The sequence below is a fragment of the Limulus polyphemus genome, unplaced genomic scaffold (assembly GCF_000517525.1).
Source record: "Limulus polyphemus unplaced genomic scaffold, Limulus_polyphemus-2.1.2 Scaffold196, whole genome shotgun sequence".
Classification (NCBI taxonomy): Eukaryota; Metazoa; Arthropoda; class Merostomata; order Xiphosura; family Limulidae; genus Limulus; species Limulus polyphemus.
In genome coordinates this window covers 494,433-506,583 of record NW_013665806.1, presented here as the reverse complement: position 1 = coordinate 506,583, position 12,151 = coordinate 494,433, and the positions used below count along the sequence as shown (strand labels likewise).

General features: G+C 34.2%; 1 protein-coding gene across 4 annotated transcripts in view; it reads right to left on the bottom strand.

Annotated features, from left to right (window-relative positions):
• The window catches only part of LOC106478284 (kelch-like protein 8), a 70,517-nt gene extending 59,159 nt beyond the window's left edge, over window positions 1–11,358 (bottom strand). For 3 of the 4 annotated variants that reach the window (XM_022381865.1, XM_022381866.1, XM_013938814.2), the window contains exon 1: window positions 11,132–11,358. The gene's annotated coding sequence lies outside the window, so the exon portion shown is untranslated. Of the gene's footprint in view, window positions 1–2,115; window positions 2,140–11,131 lie in introns of those variants that run through there. The other variant, XM_022381867.1, reaches the window with a different exon arrangement.
• Window positions 11,359–12,151: the final 793 nt, after the last annotated feature.

Here is a 12,151-nt window from a genome sequence, read left to right as displayed (position 1 = left end):
TCGAAACTCTTATTTCAATCAGTGTGGCGATACAATATGACAGTCAATCTCATTATTGGTTGGTAAAGAGTACCTCAGTAGTTGGCGGTGGTTTCCTTCTGGTCTCTTATTTTAAAACTAGGGACAATGAAGCAGATATCCCTCGAGCAGCTTTGTCCAAAATTCAATAAAATAAAATAAAAAAAAATTTTTTCCATAACAGGAAATAATAATCATCTTTAAAATAATAATCCAAATACTTATTTTCTAATCTTAGTAGGGCGCTCAACTCGCAATCTGCGGGTCGCGGGTTTGAATCCCTGTCCAACCAAACATGCTCGCCCTTTCAGCCCTGGGGACGTTATAATGTGACGATCAATTCCACTATTCGTTAGCAAGAGAGTAGCCCAAGAGTTGGCGGTGGGTGGTGATGACTAGCTGCCTTCCCTCTAGTCTTACACTGCTAAATTAGGGACGGCTAGCGCAGATAGCCCTCGTGTAGCTTTGCGCGAAATTCAAAACAAACAAACAATCTTATCTAAGTATTCTTAGTACTTTGATATAAAAGCTTATTGATCTTGCTGTTTTGAGGCGTATCTATACCATTAACTATTTTACCGAGATTATCTTCCTTTCAGTAAATGATGATTTGACAACAAACATGCTTATAAAATGTAACTTTTATTACAGTGGGTTATTTTAAGATTTTGAATTTTCATATCTATTTCGAGCTTTAACGCTACTCTACTGTCTTTTCTTAGTAAAATACGGCAATTGGAAAAACAGTCAACATCCATTAGTACAGAAATAAAGCCCTCAAGAGCTTGTAGTTATTTAGTCCACGTGTCTTACCTCCGTAAATATAGTGTATGAAATTATCAATTACAAAATATATATATACATATGTACATGTACATATATATATATATTTATACATACATAAGTCATAAACCACTTTTTCATACTTCGTATGTAAAGTTGTTACTTCATCATACTGATAATTATATATTTTACGAAGGGTGATATATTAGTGATGCATGGTGGATATAATTGTTGAATTATTAGTACTGTACACTAAATGTTGTTTTATGCCTAGTTATTATTCGATTTTATTTTGTAATTGTTGATATATGAGTGACGAAATGGCTAGTGTTGTTTATTTTATAAGCCTTACAAAGAACATTCGAAATATCTTATGACTGGGCTAGAGTAAATTCCAACATTATCACCGAAATTGTACTTCTTGTCGTGTAACTTTCTATACTGTTAAAGTTCTAAATAAATTAGACTTTACTTGATGTAAAAATAAACAATCACCTCGTATTTTAATATATATACACTTTGGAAATGCTGTATCGAATCGTTCCATTTTACACTTATATATATACCGCGTCAATGTAATGAGAAAGTTATTAATCACAAATCTGCACAATTGATCTGTTTTTGCCCACCGCGGGTGTGGAGCCCTGAATTTTAGCGCTATAAGCCATTCACCTTGCCGCTGAAACACTATGGGTTGGCGAAGAAGTTGTTGTGAGTGTGATATGCATCCCTTGAGCTTTCAGGTCGACAGACAATAATTCAAGATATAATAAATATTAGAAAAGAAACAGACTGTTAATTAGAAAAACAGATGGAAGAAAAACCCATAAAACATAAGCAAATAAAATACTATAACTGAAAACTGATTTATAATTTTACAATAAATATTTTTTTTTCCGTATTTAGGAGTTTCATCATGCTGAAACTTTTCTTTGAGGTACATTTAATGCCAATTAATCATTATATAAAACTTTTGTACAAGACAATGTGTTAGTGCTGCCTTTGAGTCGTAACTTTTAATTAATTAAGCAGAATTCAACTTCACTGAATTCTTTCCAGATGTTACAAGAATTGAAAACAAAAGAGGATCAATAAAACAACAACTCAATTCCACTTTTAATTACAATTAATAAACCCTGTACACTTTATACACTTGTGCATATGTTTTTATGTATTTCGATTTTTATCTAACGTAGCGATAGCTTACAGCCAAAATGATGTATCAAAATTTTCTTCTGCATAGCTTTGCAGTTTATAGACGTAGCCAAAAAAAAAAAAAAGAGAGAGAAAAGTGTACAGCTGCTACTTACTTACATTGAAATCTATACAGCCGTTTCCTGTTTCAGCACTGTCTAGACATTCAGCTGATAAAATAAACAGGCCAACATTGTAACAGTACAAAACGTCTGTTTTAAAAAAAAAATGATGTCAATAGAAATGTTTTCCTAGTGCTGTCTCCTCATGTAATCATGATACATGCGGAACAAAATTAAGAAAATAAAATAAAGATATGCACACAAATCGCCTATATTGTTGTTTATTTTGACAATATATTTGCAATTTTTATCCAGTAATATGGATTCTTAATAACACATGAGATAAATAATTGGATATAGACGTTGCATACTTATCATTTCTAGGTAAAACATTTTACATTAACTCTTGATTTCTAGGAGGTGATAACACTGGCTTCATGGGTTGCTGTCTTATGTTATATGATAAAGTTTCATTTAGTAAGAAATTAAACTCTTTTTGTATTTACTAGAACTACGTGTAATATACATCACGCGAGTGAAACTTCTAAATGGTGACCAAGGCAACTAACAGCTTTATTTTTCAAATTATGCATTTACTTTTGAAGTTATTGTCATGAATCAGAGTCAACTAATTCAATAAGTATTAATAATCTTTTATTAGGTGTTTTTTTTTTGCAAACTTAAGGAAACTATCTGGCACTGAGACATTAAATTGTTTATAATTACAAATTGGCTTATAATAATGCCATTAGAATTAAGAAGTTCCAACGGCAAATACGATGTTATATTTTAACCTTTTTTCCATAGTTCAAGTTATTTTCTAAACACGTAAATAACGTGTAGAACAGAACATAAATTTATCCATAATTAAAATTTCTTACTCTACGTCCAAACCACTATTGAATAAATCACACAATATTACTACTTAAAAGCGAATGTTCCACCACCAGGCTAGAACTGTTGAAATTAATGTTAGACTTAGAACTTGACTGCCTTTCAAAAATTGTTCTGATTGTCAGATCCTACTAAACTTAATTACAAGTTGCTAGTGTTCGCAGCTAAAGTTCGAAGTGTAACCGTTAAATTGAGATTACTCTCACCAAGGCTGACTCACTAGAAGCATCTGAGGTGATGCATTTCTTAAAGTACAAAGTGATTCCGAACTCCAGTACTGTACTCTCAAAATATGACACACTCATTTAAAAAAGGACTTATTCTAGTGTACACATACACAGAAACAGAAGTAACGATAAGACTAAATAACACGAGGAACAGTCAACAATTTGTTCTGAAATAAAAAGTGTGTTTTTAAAGCTAATATTTATGAGAAACATAAAATACCTAAATATGAGCCCTCCCCCCCAGTGTCACAGCGGTATGTCTGCGGACTTAAACGCTAGAAACCGGGTTTCGATACCCGTGGTGGGCAGAGCACAGATAGCCCACGAAAGCATTAAAATACACTTACATGTTCAATATTTAAACTGTTGCAGTCTTGCAGATTAGCTTCAAGACAACTTAGGGTCTAAATGATCTGTTTGGTTGGTTTGAATTTCGAGCAAAGCTACACGAGGACTATCTGCGCTAGCCTTCTCTAATTCAGCAGTGAAAGACTAGAGGAAAGGCAGCTAGCCATCACCATTTACCGCCAATCCTTGGGCTATTCTTTTACCAACGAAGAGTTGGACTGATCGTCACATTACAAGCCCCCACGACTGAAAGGGGGAGCATGTTTGGTGTGACGGGGATTCGGAACCGAGACCCTCAGATTGAAATAAACTGTAAATTAAAGATTTAGAGAACGTTTATGTGTTTTATATCGCATATATACCATATAAATATTAGCGTAAAAATTTAATTACCATGATGTAAAACAAAGAAAACTACAGTCTACAAATACTGGAGTGAAAAATTAAATACTTAAAAATAAAAGGACCGAAAGATATGGTTTACAGTAATACGGTATTTAAACGGATTAACTACCAATTCGTGCATGAACTGTTCTATTGCGTTAGTACAGTTGTTGTTCTGATTGATGGTATTATCTGTATAATCACGTATAACCCTTTCCAGCAGTAAACGTTTATTACACTTAGCTGACTAATTGCTAGGTGATTGCTTTGGTATTTTCTCGATTACAGGTTAAACGACACAAGGCTTAGAGTGCCAATTAACTTAATTATTGTCTTCCTCTGGCTTTATGTGAAATACATTGCAGATTAGGCCCCAATTTCTTTTCTGGTTTAAGGATTCAACCTTCTTTTCCAAGAAAAATAGTTGCTGATATTAAACTAAAAAACAGAAACATATAAATATGGACAGACTTTTGAAGAAAATTGTTTATTTTCATAGCATGAAATCAGTGATACAGATAAATGCAATTAGATATCATTTTTGGTAGAAGAAAAATAATTCACTTGAAAATACAAAAATATCGTATTTACACAGAAGAGCCATCTTTGTTGATGATACACTTGCATAAATTCTGGGTCACTGGTGGTAACCAGCTTTGTGTTGTGTATTGCTAGCGATTATATTAAAGCTAATTAGTAGAATCCAAGTTTTCTATGAATTACTAATCAATAACTGTCTTAATGTGTGGATTTGAAATTCTACGCAAGTCAAACCTCTTAAAGCTTTATTGGGATTAAGGTTAAAAAAGTCGTTAATAGCTGAGAGAGCAAAATGGTGGCTCAATGCATCTTTTTAGTTCTATGATTGCAGTACCAGTATTCGTAATACAATCTTTTTTCTGTTATGTGCCTTTTCAACCGTATTGTGTTAATGAGCCTGGAATATATATACAATATATCTATATTTATTATAAAAAATGTGACACTACCTAACCATTTCAAATAAAGTATATTTCATTTTAATTTATTTATTATTAAAAAGTTCAGTTGTACACATTAAACTGTTACTATATTCACTTTTTGCAAGTTATTGTAGGACCAACTTTAACATACTTTTCAGACTAAGACGATTTTAGAGTATATAAAGTTTTAAGATTCATTAATCTGAGAAGTGAAGGCTGTCCCTGCAGATTTTTGAGCTGGCGAGCCTGGTTCGAATCCATGCGATGCCATAAAATATTTTCCGCACTTTAAGCTGTTGTTATAAGGGTGTCAGTCAATCCTTTGGCGTGGATAGTGTGTGATAGAGAGCTGTCTTTCCTTTGTGTAGTAGCTCATAATTAGGGACGGGGCATTACAATTTTAGTAGCTTTGCTATAACTACAAAATACAAATACCAGCAGTGCACCAATAAATTGTCATAAATGATTTAATGCTATTTTAATATTTGGTATAACGATGCCACATTATACTGTTTCATAAGTTCATGAATTAAGACGAAAATAATCAACGATTTCTCAAATCAAAGCCCAAATCCTAAACATTATCCTCTTGTAATACTATTTCTTTTGTTCGGTCTACGTGTTAAGCCTAGTTACGTGAGAAGGTTTGTTTGTTTGTTTCGAATTTCGCACAAAGCTACACGAGGGCTATCTGCCCTAGCCGTTCCTAATTTAGTGAAAGACTAGAGAGAAAGCAGCTAGTCATTACCACCCACCGCCATCTCTTGGGCTACTCTTTTACCAGCGAATAGTGGGGTTGATCGTAACATTATAACGCTCCCACGGCTTAAACTTTTTACTTATTTACCTATTGTTCGTTTGTTCGATTTCACGCAAAGCTATACAAGGGATATCTGCGCTACCTATCCGTAATCTTTAAGTTATAGACCAGAAGGAAGGCAGCCAATCAGCACCACCCACTGCCATTTCTTGGGTTGCTCTCGTCAAACCGAATAGCTGGATTTGACCGTCGCTCTTGTAACATCCCCCATGGTCCTAAAGTGCGGAGCACGGTTTTTAGGGGGCAGTAACTGGCCGCGAACAAAGAAAACTCAGCACCACAGTCCAGCACGCTAGTCCCGGAACCTAGCTCAGCTCTTTTTATTTTATTTGTTATTAAGCGCAAAGCTATCTGTGTTCTTCCCACCACGGGTACATCGAAACCTGGTTTCTAGCAGTATTAGTCCGCAGACATACCGCTGTGCCACTTGGGGGGGGGCAACTAGTTTTTATTAATTAGAAGTGTGGCTTTAGTCAAACATAAAAGTTTTGGCTCACTGAAATTGGTACCAGGCAATAATTTACATCTTCCATCGTCTTTATATTTCATCTTACAATATATATGTTCATAAAAAATAAATCAAAATAGAGATGGAAATGTTACTATCTACTACAGATATAACAGTACAATAAAACAAAATGTGAATTCTTTTATGATAATAAGTCCATAAATATTAAATTTTACTTTAAATACAAATAATTTCACTTGGTCTTAAATGAAGTACGGTACTTAAGGAGAAAGAGGGACGAGCAACCATTTGCTAAGAATAAACAAATATTGTAGACAAAGACAGAAGATCCCCCATCAAAGTATAGTTTTTATCTTAACTTCTACAAACATTTTCTTTAATATTCGACTTATTAATACGGCTCATGGCCAGGTGGTTAAAGTGCTCGACTCACAATCTGAGGGTCGTGGGTTCGAATCCCCGTCCAACGAAACATGCTTGCCCTTTCAGCCGTGGGGACGTTATAATGTGACGGTAAATCCCACTATTCGTTGGTAAAAGAGTAGTCCAAGAGTTGGCGGTGGGTGGCGTTAACTAGCTGCTTTCCCTCTACTCTATCATTGATAAATTAAGGGCGGCTAGCGCAGATAACCCTCGTGTAGCTTTACGCGTAATTCAAGACAAACAAATTACCAATCGGCATTTACGTGCTTTCTTAGAAATCATTTATGCACGCAACAGCCTGCAGTAATCAACTAGATTTCGAACAGAATAGTAAAACTTATTGCTATGAAGTCAATTCAATCGATCCATAAGTTTTCAGTATTGTGTTCTTGAAACATGCTGCACCATGTATATAAATAGGATTAATAAGATGTTGAGAAACATATTATTTTTATTCTTTAACTTGCCTCCTACGTGTCTCAAGTATAGGGGTGTAGTTTATACAATCAAGACCAAATGCATAAATGACGTTTGCCTTTTCAGCATGTCTGAGCAAATATGCACCATATGTTTGGGCATTAATGCAGAAAATGATTGCAACCCTGCTGGACTGTTTCCTCGTATTAGAATGATTACTAGTATCGTAACAAGTCACTGATTCTTATCATTATTTGATAAGATAAAGCGTTGAACTTTACATTAGCAATTATGTTATATAATATTACTTGCCGAGTTGTGTAGAAATAAAATTTTTATGTGGTGAACAGGAATAAGAGTAATACAAATACTTCTGTATAGGTGGAAAAATGATTTTTACAGATCCTAAACTTAAAAATGAAGATATTTTATAATATACTACAATATGCAAATTTAATTTAATACGGTTATTTTCGGACTACTGGTGGTTCGAAAGGGTCCTCCAGGTGGTCCGCGGGCTGGTCTGAAATGCAAATCATTGACGCATATCTCCGCGGACGAGGCCTTTCTTCCAAATGAATTCTAATGAATTTCTGCGGCGGTAAGCGAAACCAGTTGAGGTAAGACCGGTAGGTGATTCGCGAGATCTTTTGCCCCGCCGAAGTGGTCTGCGGAGTAAAAAGACGTAGAGCCACTGCACTACGTAATTACAGTTATCCACGATACGTTTTGTGTACTATAAGAGGCAACAGGGTATTCCAAGTTTTTGTTTGTTTGTAAGTTTTAGAGCAAAACTATATTTGGTTATCTGCTGTGTCTTCCGCGGGAAATCGAACCACGAATATTAGCGTTGTAAGTCCGTAGACTTATCGCTGTCTTACTGGGGACAGTATTCCAAGTAGTTCTCATAAAGTTAAACACGTGATACACGCATTTGAATTTTCCAAAAACTTGGATGAATGCTTATGTCATAGTATTTAATTAATAACACTATATAAGAACCAGATGGGCAGACACATTAACGACTGAAGTGGAAAACATATTTTGCAACTAGTTATTAGTCTGCGGGCTTACAACACTAGAAACCGGGTTTCGATACCCGTAGTGGGCAGAGCACAGATAGACCATTGTGTAGCTTTATACTTAATTCCAAACAAACAAACAAAACTAGTTATTATCAGTGAGCTTCTATCAGATCACGAATGGTCTATTGCTTAACGTGCTTTGACTGTATATCCGAGAATTCATGGCTCGTGACCCATAGCCACAAAAACGCTGCACTTTGGGGCCATGGGTGCACTATAAGAGTAACGGTTAAATCCCACTATTTAGTAAAGAAAGAAAAGAGTATCCAAAGAGTTGGTGGTGGGTGCTAATAACTAGCTGCCTTCATTGTAGTTTATCAGTTTAAAATTAAGGACGGTATGTGCAGATAGCCCTTTGTGTAACTTTGCGCGAAAATTCTGAGAAAAAAAACAACAAAAAACTGTTTAATCGAGTCATGAGCAACTTTTTTTTTATCTTAATAAATATTTACTAGTGACGTTCCTCAACACAGGGGGAAAACATAAGGGGTCTGATCTGAGCACCATCCCTCTATGTCGCTCGTCGAAGGGTTGTAAGGGTAAATACCAGGTTTGGTTCACTAGTTCTAAGCAGACACACACATACTTTTGTCAAATAATGGTTTAGATTTACAGGTGTAAGTATACTTTTGCAATCTACTATACATATAGAGCCATGAAACCTCCCACAGGCGGCAAAACAAATTTGAATTGGGGGACACCTTGTTTACTATGTTGAAACAGCGACTTCCCCTGATAACTATACACAAGTCTTTAGTTTCCATTCAAAGGGGCACTTCACTAATAAGTCAAATCTACCCGAGGAAGCTGTAAACTTTAACTCCCCCAGAGTTGAAACTGCAAAAGATTTAGATAGATCAATTATTAATTACAAGAGTTTTATTAGAATTATATATATATATCTGTAAAAATATATATACACTTTGGTGTTGAAAGCTACTATCTCTAACCTGATATAAGCAATAATATTGGAATTGTTTTTTTAGTGTGTTACATTGTATTGTACAAGTTTTTGACAGTATGTAACTCGCCTTCAGTATTTTGTCTTGGTCTTTATGTAAAAGCAATGTAATCTTCTTGTATTGTGAGCAGCATTGTTTGTTTTAGTTTTGGATTTTGAGCTAAATTGTAGTCAGTGGATATAGCAGCTATTCCTTAGCTCAATAAAAAAGGCAGCTTTAATAAAGATTTGTAAATAAACCTGGTGTTTTAACTACAAATAAATCAAAACAGAAGTTTAATTATCGGTTTTGGGTTGTGAGTAAACTGCATTTGTGACCGTTGAACCATGCTTTTGGGTTTTTTATTTACAAATTCCCATAGGACATCTACAAGATCTAAGTCTGGTTTATTGGGTTACATCTGTATTGAATTATAAATTGTCTAATGATACATAAGCTTTGTTGCCTTGATGTTTTCGTTTTTAAATGTAATGGCGGACATATAGGTGGAACAGCCGGGGCGCCACAATGTCGCTCCTGGTACAACGTCTTAACTCATTAGAGGTTCACTTGTGAGATATATAAAATTAACAGAATTTGCTTCCTGAAGCCGTTCTGAGAATACTCAGTCCCAACTTGTAAGACATACAAAATGAATACTTTTAGGACCGTGGGCTCGCCTGATGCACTCGTTAAAAGCCCACCTGAGAACAGGGTCGACACGGCAATTTTCGACACCCATAAGAGCCCACAATTAAAGACCTCATACCTCCATACTCAATTTCAATGCATATTACGCATACACAAAATATCGAAACAGTAATATAACGGTCAAAGCTTAGGGAATTCTGTTTTCAAGGCTAAAGTTAATATTTAATTTCAGACAATATATTTCTATAACATAATTTTTATAACATTATCCACCGGCTAATTTGTCAAGCTCATATCCTTATTTAAAATTAAGCATTTTATAGCCGTATTTCTTTTCCTGATAAATACTTTTTCTTTCATTTAGATAATTAATCAAAGCTTGTTTATGAGTGCAAAATACGAAGAAATTTATACAATTATGGGACCTGTTCTACTGATCCAATGAAAACTATATCGACCCTTTCTTTTTTCATTGACAAAGTACTTTTAGAATTTACTAATTAAACCTTTTATTATTTTGTCACTAGGGGTGCTAGCAATGATAGGACATAAACTATTTAAATCGTGTGTTCATTTGCTTGTATGTGGAATGCGAAAATACTTCAGAAATCTACTCAGTGAATCTGATATTCTGGTATAATTATGTTTCTCAGAACTAGTAGTATCTGGCGGAAAATATAAGACCTATAAACAGTAATGGTTAATTATAAAATGAGCTTTAGTTCTGTAGAGCAATTTAATCTGTATTTTCATAATTATTTTTAATAATAAATAGACAGTTGCTGTAGAGACAAATGCATAGTTATTACAAGCAATTGTTTGCACAATGCCGCATATTTTCTGTTCTCATTGCAACTTTTGAATAGCGATGCAAGTTAATAAAACGATTTGTAATTTGTTTAATTTGTGTAACCCTTTTTCAGTCAAGATTTATCAATTTAAATTGCTCGTACGCTGTGAGATCATATGGTTTATGGATTACTGATGCTTTAGATTTATACAACAGAATGCAACATTTTATTTTATGCTACTTCATACTTTATTATATGGGTTACTTTATACCTTATCTTCAGTTACCTAGTAGCACTCCAGTAGCTCAGCGGTATGTGTATGGACTTACAACGCTAAATACCGGATTTCGATACCCGTGGTAGGCACAGCACAGATAGCCCATTGTAGAGCTTTGTGCTTAACTACAAACAAATAAAACTTACATAGGAAAGCATACAAAAATATTTCATTATGAAATATAGCAATTTTATTGATTGTATATTATAAGTATATACAAACTATAATAGTTTTTTAAATATATTTCATTCTGACTACGTGCACTTCTGAAGCGCCAGAATGTCCATTTTCACACATATAAATACACGTAAGAGACATAATTATTATATTTACCGTCACTTTTTTCATTTAAAGTAAAGATGAAATATAAAAATATTGTTCCTACCTATTGTTATGTTAAAGATAACTTTGAACACAAGAACAATGATGAAGTAAGGGGAAAACTATCAATATGTCATACCCGCTGGTTGGTAAGAGCGTTTCGTCAGAGAAATTATATTGTGTAATCCTAATCACAAGCAAAATATTCTGTCGAGTAGAAAGCTAGTGGCGCCAAGTCAGCATCTTCACAGAGGAGTAGCAAAGGAGTCCACGAGAATCGATACACCCCATCTATTTCAAGTTGCATGGAAGATTAAGCTATTGATCTCATGAACACACACACACACAAATTTATATATATATGTATATATATATACAGTGGGGAGGGGGCTGCTTGTACTTCCTTACAACGTTTTGAAGAATGAATAAAAAATACTCCCATGATATTGTTTTCATCTCATGAGTGCTGGAGGGGGAGGATTTATAGCAAAATTCGATCGAAAATATGAGTTAACCTTCTTGAATTTTATTCTAGAAAAAAACTCTGGTTGATGGTTTAAAAAAAAGTAAAATTGTCTTTAAGCAAATATACCAATGTGTTAATTTCGAAAACCTATATTTTATTTCGATACATATAAAAATACAAAGTTTACTAAAATCAATATGTACTGTAACAGCTTGCTTGTGAAGCGCTGTAAAAACTGTATAAAAAGGAGACAAAAAAAATAAGCAGAAGAAGAAGAAAATAGTATTAAATGTAGCTGTTCTGGATCAGTTATTCACCGGTGATTTTTTTACTTTTTAAAGAGAAAGTATGATTGTTGTGTGTGTTTTTATTACTGCTGATTTTAATGACTATACGGTAGGAAAAGAAATTTCTTACGACATATGTAAATTATGGATTATGTCTAAATGTGTGTAATGACAAGTTTAACTATGCAGTCAAAATCACTCTCAGGAAAGGCACTACAAGATTATATTGCTTCTAGGGACTGTAATACATTTGTACTTATTATTATACACGTGACTAAACGTTCTTTAGATTAAGGTTATATTTAAAAACCTGCATAGCTTATACTATTAG